The following is a 16141-nucleotide window of genomic DNA, read 5'->3' as shown; positions in this document are numbered from 1 at the left end:
GGTTTGATGAGCAGTGCCATGTCCGCGCCCAGGATTCGAACCAACGAAACACTGGGCCGCCTGCAGCGGAGCACGCGAACTTAACCACTCGGCCACGGGGCCAGCCCATTATCTAACTTTTTGAGTTGAACCATAGCTCATTTACTTTCTATATATTTTGCTTTCTGATATATGAACACACACACACATACACGCTCTCAAAGCTCTAATAATTTACTTTGCAACTGCCTTTTTAACCCACGGGTAGTTAAGTTTCTGTCTTTTACTTTGCAAACCTATGGGACTATTTTAGCTATTTCTAATTTTGTAGCCTTATACTTTGCATCATAGGTTGTATGATGTTGATTCTTTGGAATTTTTAGAAGTTTCCTTTACATTTTTATATTTTAAACTATAAGTTTTGGAAAAATATTTTAAATCTCTATTTTCAATTTTTAGTTATTCTTTATGAACTTTTGAAAATTTTTAATGTAATTTAAAATAAAATTGGTGTATGTATGTGTACTTATAGTATATCTGCTTGGTTTATAGCTCTTTTTCATCAAAATGCAATTTTCCTCTCTAATTCTTTTCATATATTTCAATCTGAATTGTCTGTTTTTAATATTAAAATTCCTATCTACCTTTTTTCTTTTTTCTTTTTTTGAGGAAGATTACCCCTGAGCTAACATCTGCTGTCAGTCCTCCTCCTTTTACTGAGGAAGATTGGCCCTGAGCTAGCATCCCTGCCCATCTTCCTCTATTTTATATGTGGGATGCCTGCCACAGCATGGCTTGATAAGTGGTGCGTAGGTCCACACGGGGATTCCAACCAGTGAACCCCAGGCAGCCAAAGTGGTGTGTGTGAACTTAACTGGTCCTCCACAGGGCCGGCCCCTTCCTGTCTACTTTTTAAAAATGGCATGGCTTGAATTTAACTGGCCTACTGTTTCATCTCTTTATTTTTTTACCTTATATATTCTTTCATTTTAAACATGTCTTTCATAAGCCACAGATGGCTTGAAATTAATTTAAAAAATTCAAGATGAAAATCTGTCTTTGGAGAAATGATTTTATATATTTGTTGCAGTTATCATTTTATTCAGACTTTGCTCTGCATTGTGTTTTGTGTTTTCTGTTAATCATGATTTTTTTTCCTCCTTCCCTATCTTCTTTTAGCTAGATCAAATTTATTGTTGTTGCTTTGAAAGTTATGATTTCTATCTTCAGTCTTCCAGTAGTTACTCTTATTAAGACTTACGTGTATTTTGGGGCATTTAATATCCGTGTATTTTGTCCACGCAAAGTGAGTAATTCAGTGTGCTTTCCTCCTACTCTGTTGCCTCCACTCTCTTGTTGCATTTTTTTTTATTTTTGAGGAAGATTAGCCGTGAGCTAACATCTGCCACCAATCCTCCTCTTTTTGCTGAGGAAGACTGGCCCTGAGCTAACATCCATGCCCATCTTCCTCTACTTTATATGTGGGATGCCTACCACACCATGGCTTTCCAAGCCATGTTTGCAGCCGGGATCCAAACCAGTGAACCCTGGGCAGCTGAAGCAGAACGTGCCAATTTAACCACTGCACCACCAGGCCAGCCTCCCTTGTTGCATTTTAGTTTTGGATTTTCATTGATTTCCTATGTAAGGTAGGTATTCTTGTTATTTAGAAGACAATAGTTTTTACTTAGTTATGCATTCATTCCTACTTCTTATATCTTGTTGCTCCTTCCTGGATATATTCTTCCTCTTGTTGGGGTACTGTCACTGAAGACTCATATTAAAGTCAATTTTCTTGTGCTGGAATTTTGTAGTCATTCATGCCCAAAAACATTTTTTATCACTTTCACATTTAAATATCACTTTTGGCTGGACCTAAAATTCCATTTTCAAAATTATTTTCTTTCAACATTTTGAAAAGATGTCATTGCCCTCTCTCATGTGGTTGTGGAGAAGTCTGATGTCAAAGGGCGATATGCAAAAACTTTCCCAAATTTCCCCAAGTGTATTCTTGTTTCAACATTCAATGAGCCATTCCATTCTGAGGTTGATTCTTATAATCTTTTCTTTCACTATAAGAAATTGTTGACCATGTTGTCTTTAATGTCTTTATTTCAACTTACTGTTTTGTCTTTTACTTGGACTGCTTTTAGAAGTGTGCTAGTGCTTGTACTTTTATCTTTCATATCTCTTATCTTTTCTCATATTCTTCCATCTCTTATTCCTTCTCGTGCCTATTGGAAGAGATTTTTCCCAAATCGTCCAGCCCACTGATTTGTTTGTTATCTGTGATAGTCTGCTCTTCAATCCATGTATTGAATTCTATTTCAACAATTACATTTTCCACACCCATTATCTTCCACTAATTTTTTCTTAAATTCTTGTTCCATGTATCTAATATCTTCTCATAGATCTGAGAATATTTATTATTCTTATTTAAATTTCTGCTTTTCAGGACTATGAACTCTTCTTTTTCTAGGAGAGGTAGTGTAATTAGTTGTCTTTCTTTCATGCCTGTGATCCTCAGTAGTGACATCATATTTGCTATGAACTCAGTTCCTTTGGGATTACTAGGCACGCTACTGATCTGTAGCTGGGAAGAAGAGTACAGACCGAAGTCCCCATTTGTTCTCATCTTCATGAATTTAGGAGTAGAGATTGATGGTACACCCCAGGGCAGAAAGCCTTGCCTTGAAATCTAAGCCTCAACTTTTTCCATTTCCTACCACCTCAGGTAATGTTATGCTCCTCAGAGAACCTGTGGTGTCCTCTGCTCTCGCCACCATTCTTTTCAAGGAGATGCTATTGTCAGTTGCAATTGTCTGGCCCAGAATGTGGGAATTGGTTAGAAAATACAGAGCCGCTGACCATCCGGTTGGCGTACTTGAAATCAGAGCCTAGCATAGTTGATTCTGGTGCTACAGGGACATCGCAAAGCCTGCCCCTGAAGGCACTGCTGCTATCCAGCCTGAAATTAGTGAGTCCTTAGGACTAGAGCATTGTGAGGGAGAGTAAGCACCATCAGAAGACCCTCCTCAAGCTGAGCCCTGCCTCGGTGGCATCTGGTCCTCTCTTTTTATAAAATGCTGTTTCTCTTTCTCACATAGACCTGCAGAAACGTGAACTGAAGGGCCCATAACCAAGGATGCTTCCATAAAAGAAGCATGGTGTCATGAGAATCCTCCCAGAGAGCAGGCCCTGACATAGTCAATGTCTTAATTATCACCTCAGATGAAGCCATATGTGGCATACTTATAACATTTGAGAATGACAAAACTTAAGGAAGCATTAGTACATTGAAAGATTAGCGTGATGAAATAATGAGTCAAATTCCAAATCATGAACTTTAGGTAATAATAAAATCAGTTATTAGTTATTGACTTCTTCCTATTTGTTAGGCACTGAGTCCATTCCTTAGAGGTCATTAAGTCATTTCTTCCTCAAGACCACCCTTTGAGATCCACATTAGTCAGTGATGGACTGTGGCCACCAAAATAAGCAATTCAACTTAATATGTCTTAATTGAGGACCAATACCTAAAATTAGTTGGATAAGAGTCTGACACTACTTTGTACAAAACACTTCTTGTTATGTCCAGATAACTCATTTTGGAACACCACAGATACTGAGGCTTGCACTGGGTGCATTCAAAGGAAAATGAACAGGTCTGGAAGCCAGGCTATCCTAGGCTTCCATTTCTTGAATTGCTATGTTGAAACAAGAGTACCCTTATTTTCGTGTTTCAAAGGCAGAACTTGGAAGAGAAGTGGAAATTACAGGGAAGAAAATTATGTCTCATTTTAAGGACATTTTTTAAATAATTAGCATGGTCTAGCTGTGAAATGATCTCCCTCTACGTGAGGGATCTCTCGGTCCTTCCAGAGTCCTACAGCAGCAGCCAGATGTTACGGGAAAGTGTAGAAAAGATTCCTATCGTGGGATGATGTTGGGCTGAATAATGTCTCAGATTCTTTTTTGACTCATTGACTGTTTCAATGCATTTCCGGCATTAGTTTCAAATAGGAAAACGTGGCAATGATGTGAGATGGCTGATGATGTAATGAAATTCAAAAGGCCAACTTCATGTCATGGTTTCATGAGGTCCCTCAATAATCCATCAGCAAGTCAGATGAATTAGTGAGATAATTTTCATGACTGTCTAATTTAATATATAGATATAGTCTCACAAGGCATGAGCTGAGAGCTGGCTAAATGGAACCAGTTAAGAGTAGATTGCAGCTTATGGGGCCAGACTGACTGGGTTCAAACTAGTTTATGGCTCTGCCATATCCTAATTGTGTGACCTCGGGAAGGTTCCTTATCTCCTCTACACCTCAGCTTCATTATCTGTAAGATAAGAGTGATAATTGTACCTCATAGGGCTGTCGTGAAGATTAAGTGAGTCACTCATGTAAAGAACCCTGTGCTTTGTACGCATAATACATATTATTATCCAAGAAACACTGAATAAGAAAGCACAAACATGTAGTTTCTTACAGCTAACACTGGGAGGAAAGACCTATTGCCTTCTAGGGATTGGTGCACATGCCCTGAGAAGCACATTTTGTCCTTAGATGGACATGCCACACTCCAGTGCATCTGTAAGAAGTTTTCAGGTATGTCTTCAAACCAGGAAAGCAAGAAGACAGCAGAAAATATTGTTCTATTTTCTCTTGGATTTTGAATTTTAACTGGTAAATGCACTTAGAGAGTCACTAATACACTGGAGTGAAAGAAAACACTGATGTGACACTGAGTCATGAGAGGAAAAGACAGAGAATTTGTGGAATGGAAAGAAAATTTGCAGTCCAAAAATACAGAGCTAAATTTTTGCTCTCCTATTTACCTGTGGCCTTGGACTGGTCACATAGCCAGCTAAAAGCTTAGTTGTCTATTATATAACATAGGGATTAAAAATTTCGAGTCTGCCTATTTCACAGGGATGTGAGGCTCAAATAAGAGTGCAGACCTGAAGGCCCTTTTAAACCGTAAAACTCAACACCGGAATTTGGTGGTGTTCTGATTTGTCGTGAGAGTAAACCAGTTAAGTTCGCCAAACAAAATTAACTTTCTGCTTCTCTTTGTAACAACACATATAAAGGTGGTTGCCTTAACTAATGTGAACGGAGAAACAGTCTACGAGGATTCAGGCAGCAATATCTGTTATTACAGGTAATATCAACCCACTTAGGCTGTCTTTGCCCAATTTGCAGTTTTCAGAAGGAGCAGAAGTGTTTGGGACAGGAGGAAAAATGAAGAAAGAAAAAAAGCACATTGTTTCCTTCCCTGCACCTGAGTCAGACCCAAATTTTGTGTGTGTGGTTGGGGGGAACTGGGGAGAGTAGGATGGGGGAAAGAGAAGTTTCTAGATTTGATATAAGACTATGAAACTGAAAATTTTAATACCTAAAAATGAGACTGTTCTTTAATGTGAAAGGAAATAAAATGTTATGGCATCTCTTTCAGATATTTCTAGGCACCAGCACAGAAAACTTGCAGATTGACTGTAAAAGGCAGCAGGAAGGAAGAAGAAATGTTTGGTCTTTTGCGATCCTGAATGCAAGCTTATCACTGGGCTTCTATTTTAGCTAGGCGTAGAATTCTCCACTCAAAATTATCTTCCCTCAGTGTTGAAGGCATTTCTCCAATATCTTCAAGTACTCTGGGTTGTTGATAAGAATTGGGAAGCCAATGAGATTTTCGTAATTTTTTTCTTTTTTGGAGTCCTCTAGGCTCTTTGCTTTATCCTTGGTGTGCTAACGTTTCAGAGAGCTACCGGGCTTTTTCCACTCACTGAAATAAAAGTTCTGTAAATCAGAGACTTCGCCTTGTTCACTTCTGATTGTGAGCTCCTTGCACCAATGTGCCTGACACATAATAGAAACTCAATAAGTAGTTGTTGAATAAATTTTTGGAACAAATTTATTCTGTGGAACCCTTGGAAGATGCTTTTAAGCTGAAGAATCTGTCCTTTTTCATTGAAAAAAGTCCCAAACTTCATTTTCCTAAGCTCTCCTCTCTTTCATTCACCCTTCTTCAATGGCAATAAAGACGTAAATTCTCTCAGTTTGTTGAGATCTAAAATGCTAAAATGGCATCTCTCTACCTCATTCTTTTTGTCTTTTCTTTTCAGTCAACTGGCTTCATTTAATCAAATAAGCACTTTTTTGTAATTATTCATTCTACACTTAGAGTAGCTGTCAATTTGATGGTCACCAACCTACTTTGTCATCAGCCATGAAATCTCTTGCTCAAGCAAAGCATGAGATAAATAAAAATTAAAAATATTTAATGAAAGTAGCTGCTTCAACAAGGATCCAGAGAAATCAACTTACTGATGAAAGTCATGTGATTTTCTGAATTTCAAAAACAAATTTTCACCTTAAAAAAATCTATGGGACCGTATAATTTCTATAAGTTTAATTTTCTAGGAAATGCTATTTTAGAATGCTACTTCAGTCTAAGATTGTCATGATTTCATTTAAAATATTACATTTCAACCCCCCAAACTTAGAACATGATCTATAAAGAAGGGAAAAATCATAGCATTAAAAATATTTTTATTTTTATATATTCTTATTTATTTGTTTATTCATTAATTGGTTAATTGAGTCAACCATTCATTCATTCATTCATTTTATTTCATGAAATCTTTTCTTATGAACAAGAACTGGTCTGTGGGATCATTGGCATTAAAATAAATAAACAAACACAAGCAAACAAAGAAAATTGCTCTCAGTGAATTCAGCTCAGAATTTTGTGGCTTGCTCTGCTCTCAATTTATGGTTTTTTTGCTGTCATTCTACCTCAAGAGAGTAAAATACATGCACATTCTCAGAAGATTATTTCCATGATGACTCTATTAAGTACCAGCAGTAATCCAAGACACGGAATTAGACTTAGAGATGACATTTTTCCTACTTTTATTTTAAAAGACTCCCTATTTCTTGGCTGAGGAAGAGAAGTAAGCAGAGAAACATGGAGAGTGATGAAAGCAGAGTGAGGCACATTTGATTCTTCTGGGATATTTCTCAAGAACATTTTATCCTTTAAAAAATGTTGCTCTTGTCTCTTTGCCAAGGTCAGTGATAACTTGGATAATCCTCCAGGTATGAACTAACTGTTTAAATGTGACCTGGCAAGTAACATATTCATGCTGTGTTCTTTAACTTAAAAGTATTTGCAACATTTCTCATTCATGATAAGTTAAAATACATTTTACTACACTTGCTCTCTTTTTTCCCCAGTCTTTTTTGCTCTAGAAAAAGAAAGTAGATACATTTTCTCTTCAGAACTGGAATAACACGAACATATTTTGTACGTAGCTCTGTGGAGGAAGTTTCCACGTAACCTGTCCAAAATGTAGATGGAGGAATGGGTGAATTTGAAATGATTCTCCAACAAAGGAAAACGCAACAAATTTTTAAAAAAGATAGTTATGCAAATAAAATTAAAAAGAACTACAAAGGATCATTTGAAAACAGAGCTGTAAAAGGATGCAAATTATTGGCACGGAGACTAAAGGAAAGCAATTGTCCATCTTGCACAACGGCTGGCCTGAGAAGCAAAGAATTTTTACATGAGCTTTGGGAAGTCCCTGAAACCAGTTTCCTATGTGCTTTCTAACTGAGCAGATTTATGATTGTGTCATCCCTTCGATCCCACACACCCTCCACCATGCTTCAGTAGAGAAAAGAATGGCCACAAATAGCAGGTTAATAAATCTCGATATTGCAGTATGTGCCAGGGCCATTTCATGACTCAAACTGCATAATCCTAAAGCCAACATCCTTATTGCGAGGATTAAATGACGTGACCTATGAACCATGCCTCAATGAATGGCTCTTCCCTTGTAACCTCTCTGATATTTGCTTAGCTTTTTTTATGGAAGATTATCCCCACCAGTTCCACCATCACCATTGCATCCTCTTTCCCTCTCTCTTATGCTTAGGCAACCCCATTACTGCTGAGCCTTTGAGCAGCTTCTAGCCATGCAATCCCAGAAGAATCACCGTACGATGTCGAACCCCACCACGTGAGACAGTGAAGGTGTGCGTAGGTGTGAGTTTGCACATGGTGGGGGCAGTCAGGGCTGAGGTGGAACTATTTTTGCTTGCATGTTAGAGCTCAGCCTTTGTGTGGGGCCAGTTGTCTCTGCTCTCTTTAGATTAGAGCCATCGTCATCTCTGGGGTTTATCTCTCCTGTGTTTCTTTGGGGCAACTGTCTTCTGCAGAAAACTCTTTCCACTCAAGTTGAAAGCCGACAGAAGTGCCCTCCTGTTTGCACCAGTGCCCCACTGGATTGTACATCCTTCTCTGCTTGCAGCTGGGCCTTAACTATTTCCATGAGCAAAGCACAGAAAGACTCCTTGATGTCCAGCTAGTTCAAAGAACAAATGTAAGACCTGGAGTGATTTTGCCTGATTCTGCCCGATTCTGCCCTGTTACTAGTTGGGAGCTTTTATGAATTGAATTGTGTGTCCCCAGAAGATATGCTGAAATCCTAATCCATGTTACTGCGGAATGTGAATTTATTTAAGAATGGGGCCTTTGCACATGTAATTAGCTGTTAGAATGAGGATATACTGGAGTAGTGTTGGCTACTAGTAGAGTTGGCTACTAGCGTTGACAACTGACAGAGTTGGTTGGAGTTGTGTTTAATCCAATGTGATGGCGTCTTTATAAGAAGAAGGAAATTTGGACATGGACAAAGACAGAACTCCAAAAGAAGAAGTAGGCACTGATTGGAGTGATGCCACCACAAGCCAAGGAACACCTAGAACCACCAGAAGCTAGGAAGAGACAAGGAAGGGGCCTCTCCTAGAGGCTTCAGAGAGAGCATGGCCAGCACCTTCACTTTGGAATTCTAGTCTTCAGAGCAGTAGGAAAATAAAGCTTTGTTGTTTTAAGTCACTTAGTTTGTGATCCTATGTTACTTAAGCTGTAGGAAATGAATAGAGGGATGTTTTCGATGAATTTAAATAAAAAATAGAAACCTCCATTGTTCAAGAACTCTAGGAATCCAAGTATGGCCTCTGCTTTTTTTTACACTGTTCCAGATATTCCTCCTGGAAAAGAGGGACAACAGGCAGGTAAAATGACTAGACACCTCCCTCCCAGCACAGCTGCTGTCTTCACCAGCGAACTTGGAAGCAGGGAACCGGTGAGGCTGCTGGGGGCAAGGAGCTCCTCCTTCCTGGAGCTAGATGTGTGTCCGCGCCTTATTCCAGCATATCACCCCAAGAAAAGATCTCCTTCCTGCAACAGTGAGGCATTTCCCTGTCTGTGAAAGGAAAAAAGGAGTCAAACATTTCGTATATTTAACAATATCTGTGTTTCTAGACATTAATTACATACGATAGAAGGCAATCCCTTTGCTGTGAAGCATTAATTACTCAAGCGCAGTGGCCTGTGATTCAAGATGAATTGCACATCAGATAATTAATACATTTATCACATTAAATTGCATAATGTCACCCTTAAATGAGTGAAAGTTCACAAGAAAGAGATCAGATACACAAGTCTCTTAATAAAATAACTTATATTGCAAAAGCAAAGATTCACCAATAAGCTGATGTTTCTGAAGTGGACATTCACAATTACAAGACTTCAAGAGACAACATTTATTTTCTTGTCCTAAATGGTCCTATAGTCTCTTCGCACAACACGGAGTAAGTCTGTGTCTCTGGGCAGATCTGGTCACACAAAGTAGAAGCCATTTCATCTCTGAATTATGGAATTCTCTTTTATAATTTTTTTTTATACAGAGATCTAAGCCGGGCTTGCATTAAGGCTACTCTTTAGAGAACACTATCATCCAAACAATGTCCTCAGTTGCAAAGACCTTCTACTAAATAACAAAGGCCCAAAATTGTTTGGCTTTGCATAAAAAGTCTGCTTTCCTTAATCTCAGCAGGTATGCATATTTGACGTCCTAAAACTGTATTTTTGGTTTCAATCATAAGAGAGCACCTTACAAATATTTACCCAAAGGGTCGGATTATTTCTATTGGAAACATTATATGATTACTTCTTTTGGGGTTTGTTCACTCATTCCCAACCCTCACCCCTATATATCTTGCCTTCTATGTGCTGTGCCCCAGGCCAAGAATTATAGGATAAATAGCCTGGACCAGGAGTAGTTTCCTCCATCTACAAGTTATAGGCTGTTTGGGGAGATAAGAAACAAACATAAGTATCTAAGAGGCACATTAATTTCGTGTCTGGACTCTGCAGTCACTGATAATTCAGACACATCCGGGCTCGTCTGGAAAGCCAGTGATGCAGAAGAGCTGAAAGCCTGCAGACAGAGCGGGCTAAGGCCGATAGTGATCTCCTGGGATTCAACACTCCAGCAATCTGAGAAGAAGGGCTCCTCCTTTCCGGAGAGCCACTCTGCTTTGTGACCTGGTCACAGCCTGTTGCACATTAATGCAAAAGTGTGATTCTTTGAGATGACCACAGTAATATTTAGAATTGGGCCTGTAATTTCTGGATATAACTACAGCCAAAATTGCACCCTCAAGAGGTAGGACAGAAAGAAGGTCACATGGCCATTCCTAACTCCAGGAGATGCGGAAGTGTAATCCTCTCCTGTGCTGGAAGCAGAACAGAGGCAGACACTAGTGACTTGTAGACGCCAGGAATGCCCGCCACCCAGAGTGAGTACAGTTATTCTGTAGTCGGGGTCTAGTTATCCCAACATGTTGAGCTTCTGTTCTCTGTGAATTGAAGACCATTTTATCACAGGGATTTGTTTACTTGCATGCCAAGTTATTTTTGATGATGTGAATGGTCACTGTAGTTGAAAAATTATTTTTAAGAAACTCAGAGGACTATTGCAACTGTACCATATTGAAGAGAGAATTTTCACTAGCTTCTGCTAAGCACCTCGGGGCACTACTAGTCTGTAGTAAACTAGTTTACTAGTAGTAAACAAAAACTAAAGCCTGAGAAGATATGAATTTGGGCTGCAAGTCTACACAAAGCTGATCAATTCCCAGTTCAGAGCAACTCCCAGTGTATAGCCCTTGGCTCCCAGCGTAACTTGGAAGAGGATGCAAACTGATTCTCCACGTTGAGTGGTCCCTGGGATTTGTTCCCTCCCTCCAGAAAAGCCACCCAAATCAGATCTTAGCTTGGTGGTTGTTTTTTCTGATGCATAAGTGGCCTCAGGGCAAAAAGAGCTTTGTATCCTAGGCTTACCTCTCTGAAATATTGCCTTTTTTCAGATTTTTGTCCCATAATTCTTGACTATCTTTTCAGTGTTATAAAAAATAATTTCTATTTCATTGATTTGTAAAATCTGCCCTCAATGGGAAGGTAAGTCAAATTATTCCTCTTGCCTTGAAGCAGAAGCCTGTAGATTGGGGTTTTTCAGTCTCAGTGTTGTTGACATGACAGGGTGGATAAGTCTTTGTCGGAGGCCACTGTCCAGTGTGTTGTAAGCTGCTTAGCAATATCACTGACTTCTACCAACTGGATGCCAGTAGTGACACCTCCCTGCTTAGTCACGACAATTGAAAATGTCTCCAGATGTCGCCAAATATCGCTTTGGGATCAAGTTGTCTTTAGTTGAGAAACACTGCCCTCGAGTATTGATATTTTAAAATAAAGATTCTGAAAATATTTACGGTGTATTATGAATTAGGAATAACTGCATTTCATGCAATTCGTTTCAAATTTCAGCTTTGTGATAACGAAGAAGAAGGCCTTGAAAATCCAGTGGGAAAATCCTGAACAATGTGATCTGGTAGAAAGAACATTAACTTTAGAGCCAGACAGAATTGGATTCTAAAGCTGCCTCAACTACTTACTTCGACAGACTACTAATTGCACGGCCTCGGGCAAGTTACTTAACCTCTTCACCCTTACTTTCTACTTCTGTAAATTATGATCCTCAACGGGGTGTTTGTAAGTAATTTCCGCCTCATTCGGTTCGATTATTCAATCAGAGCATGTAGAACATGTAATGTTGACTGCTTTTTTCTTTTTTAGATACTTTCTCAAGTATAGACTCTCACCAAAGCTTTTATTGTTACGTTGGAAAAACAAAGCCCATTGAATTAAATATGTTAACACACAAAATACTTTCTTTAACTTGAATTCTTAAGGAGTCTTCAATGTCAGACTCAGTTTCAATCTTACTTTAAAAACTTTTTATGGGTTGGGAAAAAAGGGCAAAAACATTTTACACAAGGTCAAAAATCACGTTTCAAAATTTGTACTTTTTCTTGACATGTGTTTTATATTATTGTATACACAATGAAGAGGTGGGAAATAAGAACATTTTTCAAGTAAGACGACTTCTAATAAACACAACTTTTATTAGTTTCCATATCAGCTCAAATCAGACAAGTCAACATCTTCTTGATAGTTCTACAAAGAAAAATTTTTGAGCACCAGTTTCCAGGCACCATGGCAAGTGGATTTTATGTAGTATCTCATTTGATTTCCACCTCTGAGCTAAATTCTATTCCCATTTTACAGATTCAGTAGTCTCAGGTATATTGAAGCTATGTGTCCACAGTTATCCAACTAAGAGTAAATAATCCTAGCTCTGTTCATCTCAGATCCAGTGCTCTTAAACATGACATCATGCTGCCTCTGATAACCGAATGCGAGGCATAAAGATGCATGGACACCCAAGGATACTATCTTATTGGAGGAAACGTGAACTTTGTGAAATATAATGGGAAGGGTTCTTGAGGAAAGACAGAAGTTCAGGATATGAAAAATATAAGACAGAAATAAACAAGGGAAAAAGGATGAAGGGTGGGACCAGAGGCATACGTTTACAGAAAACTCCTAACACTTATCGGATTAAAGGAAACATCTTTATTTTTAGTTAAACAGAAACTCCCACAACATCTATTCAATTTCGTGTGTTTAAATATAGGATTATAAATGATACCCTCCTGCCCACTAAGAGTTTACTTATGGGAAATGAACCTCCCTTTGACACAGAGACAAGCTTCTTAATCATCAGATGATTCTAGCATTTGGACATTTTTAGAACGAGAGGATTATATTTTAAAGCTTCTGCTGAGGGGAGAATGCTCCATGGGCATTTTGACTCAGTAAGAAGCATAGATCTTGGCCTATAGATCTTGAGTAGAAAGACCTTTGAGACTCTCAGGTGGATTTTCTTGCTAGGGCAGAAGAAATAATGAACGCTATTACACAGGGCCCCTGAAGAGCACCCTTCAGCTACAACTGCTCAGTAATACCCACCACTTCAGAATGCGTCTCTCAAGCGAAGATTAAGTAGATCCCAAGCTACTTCATAGTTTAGCTCCCATTTAATGATCAGATCTGCTCTTCCCTCTGTTTATAGCGGATGCTTTCTCCCAAGAATGGTGATAAAAGTAACAATGGGCAAGGAAAATTGGGAACATTTGTTTAGTTAGTATAATTTATCCTTCTCGGCTGCTACATATTTATAAAGAGTTTGGTTCTTTGCTCAACCTGATATTAGATGGAGTTTAGCCTCAGCTATGTGGTCTTCCAAAAGAGGCTTAATGTATAGCCTATGAAGGGGTATAAGAGTTTTTCAAGAGAAGCCAGAAATTGATATTTTGATGTGCTATTTCCTCAGTTTTAGTTATTTACAACTGTTTCCAATAGTTGTAAATGCTACGTAGTTCACTCATAGTCATTCTGTGATCTGAGTAGATTTGAGAGCTACTAGTTTGACCCCTCTAAAGGCAAACAAATCGTTCAGATGAGATTGCGTTCACCTGGGCATTCTGTCGGAATATTCCACAACGGAAAGACGAGAAGAAAGAATGAGACTTGGAGCCACACTGTTTCGGGAATTAATGGTTGTGTGTTTTGGGGCCAGTTACTTAACCTTTCTTATCCTCTATTTCATTATTGGAAAAATAGGATAATGGAACCTGTCTCAGTTGTTATAAGGAATAAATAACACAGCTCACAATATGCTAAATGAGCATCAGCTCAACAGACATTTCCATTCTCCAATAAATTCCAGAGACGACCAGTTGATGCAGAGAGGGATCAACTCTTGTTTTGGCAACTCAAGTAACTTGTTACCTACAGGTTAATGTAGAGGAAGAAAGGAGTAGAAAAGAAACATGCTGTGAGAATATGAAAAGTTGGGGAGAGTGAGTACTGATTTCTGAATTAGAAGTCAGCTCTACCTGAATTCGAAGGTGTGGCCTGTTGGCCTCAGTGATCCCAACTTAATCATTGCCTTAGTACCCATCATCTTCAGAGGTTTGACGTTTGATGATTAGTACTTCAGAATGCCTGCTTGTCACTTCTTTTGTCCTGACAGCAGCCTCAAGCTCCTCCTCCCCAGGGCAGCACCAATCCTTTACCTTCCTCTGCAGCCTCTGTTTGTGCAGGATGCTGTAAAAAGGACACAGAAGAAGCATCATCTAGACTCTGCTGAACTTAAGTGGCGATGAAGCTTGAGGAAGCTGGTGCCCATCCACAAAGTGCTGCCTTCCTCTGTCTGGCGTGGTCGTTTTGAAAATTACTAAGGATCCGGGGTCTTTCTTTGTTCTTAATTTTCTAAAACGGGAAGGAACACTGTGGGAAAGCTGCTTCTGAGCAACACTTAATCCAAAAGAATAGAGTGCAGCCTTTTTCCACGCTAGAGTCTAACGATAGAAACAGTAACTTGGGGGGCCGCCTGGCCCCGAGGCCGAGTGGTTAAGTTTGCGCACTCTGCTTCTGCGGCCCTGGGTTTTGCTGGTTCGGATCCTGGGCTTGGACATGGCACTGCTCATCAGGCCATGCTGAGGTGGCATCCCACATGCCACAACTAGAAGGACTCACAACTAGAATATACAACTATGTACTGGGGAATTTGGGGAGAAAAAGCAGGGGAAAAAAAAAAGATTGGCAACAGTTGTTAGCTCAGGTACCACCCTTTAAAAAAACAAAACAAAACGGTAACTGGGGAATGAAAAATGGAATAAAAAGTGAACGATGCTTTTTAAATGAGCACATTGGTGTCATGAGACCTCAATACTTTAGGATAACAAAAAGCATAAATTTTTAAGGATATATTTTAAAGCAATAAGATGTATGTATCTATCCACATCTACACATTTTACTACCAAATTATAAAATTCAAGCACGCTGTAGAATATGCAGAAAATCCATACATTTCTTGGCAAAAAACAAATCTCAAATGTAGGTGCTTGTGGAATCCAAATCTATTTTAGGAAGCTGAAACAGATGGTGACTGAAACCCACTCAAATGTAACTCTAATTAGTATCAAATTTCAATTTGCTGCAAAGCGTGCAGATAGTTTATTTGCCATTCGGAAAATCAAGTTTAAAATAAATTTGAAAGTAAAATGACACTTAAAATATTTTTCCAGGAGTTGTCCTGATGTGCTGAACCTAGTCATTGATTGCACTCTTTGATTTTAATAATCCAGGGCTAACAGTCTCTAGAACTTCCCAGAACTATTTGTTTTAGTGCTTCATTCATGCTATTGCATTTTAATATTTGCTGGGTCCTGTTAGAAAACCAAGTTGGCTCACAGAATTTCAAGTGAATTTCACTTTGTTAATTTTCAGTTTCCTGTACCTTAGTTCCAGAATGTTCTTAGCCGAGGTTCTGTCAGTTACAATGTGTCGAGTATTGGGATACAGCTAGGGGCACTGCTTACTATGAAGAAAACTTCTAAGTGGCTCTCTGAGAACAGGTAACTATTGTGAACCAAAGATGGGAAGCAACTCTTTCAACAGGCATTCACGATAAGCATTTTCTTATAAATATAACTCTTGTATACAGAATTAAATTGAGCAAACATTGAAAACATGTCTTTATCATGTAACGAGAGAACCAACTTTTATTTCTATAACATACTTCTTTTAAGGACTTGGGAAGGGGGCGTGGGAATAGTTTAATATGTGATGGGGGAATTTGGAAATATGATATTTCTAACTACGAGACCCAGGAGATAGCAAAAAGAAAAAAAAATTCATTTCTATAAGCCATCTGCATTTTCTATACCTCAATAAGTCATAATTTTAAAAAGTAAAGTCTGGTGTGGACTTGAACTTGTACATTTAAGTTAAAAATCTTAGCCAGTGACACATTGCAGAAGATAAGACTCCGTCTTTCTCTTCCAAAACATATATATATATATATATATATATATATATATACACTCCTCTC

The sequence above is a fragment of the Equus caballus genome, chromosome 27 (assembly GCF_041296265.1).
Source record: "Equus caballus isolate H_3958 breed thoroughbred chromosome 27, TB-T2T, whole genome shotgun sequence".
Classification (NCBI taxonomy): Eukaryota; Metazoa; Chordata; class Mammalia; order Perissodactyla; family Equidae; genus Equus; species Equus caballus.
Note: the sequence above shows the minus strand (reverse complement) of the source record.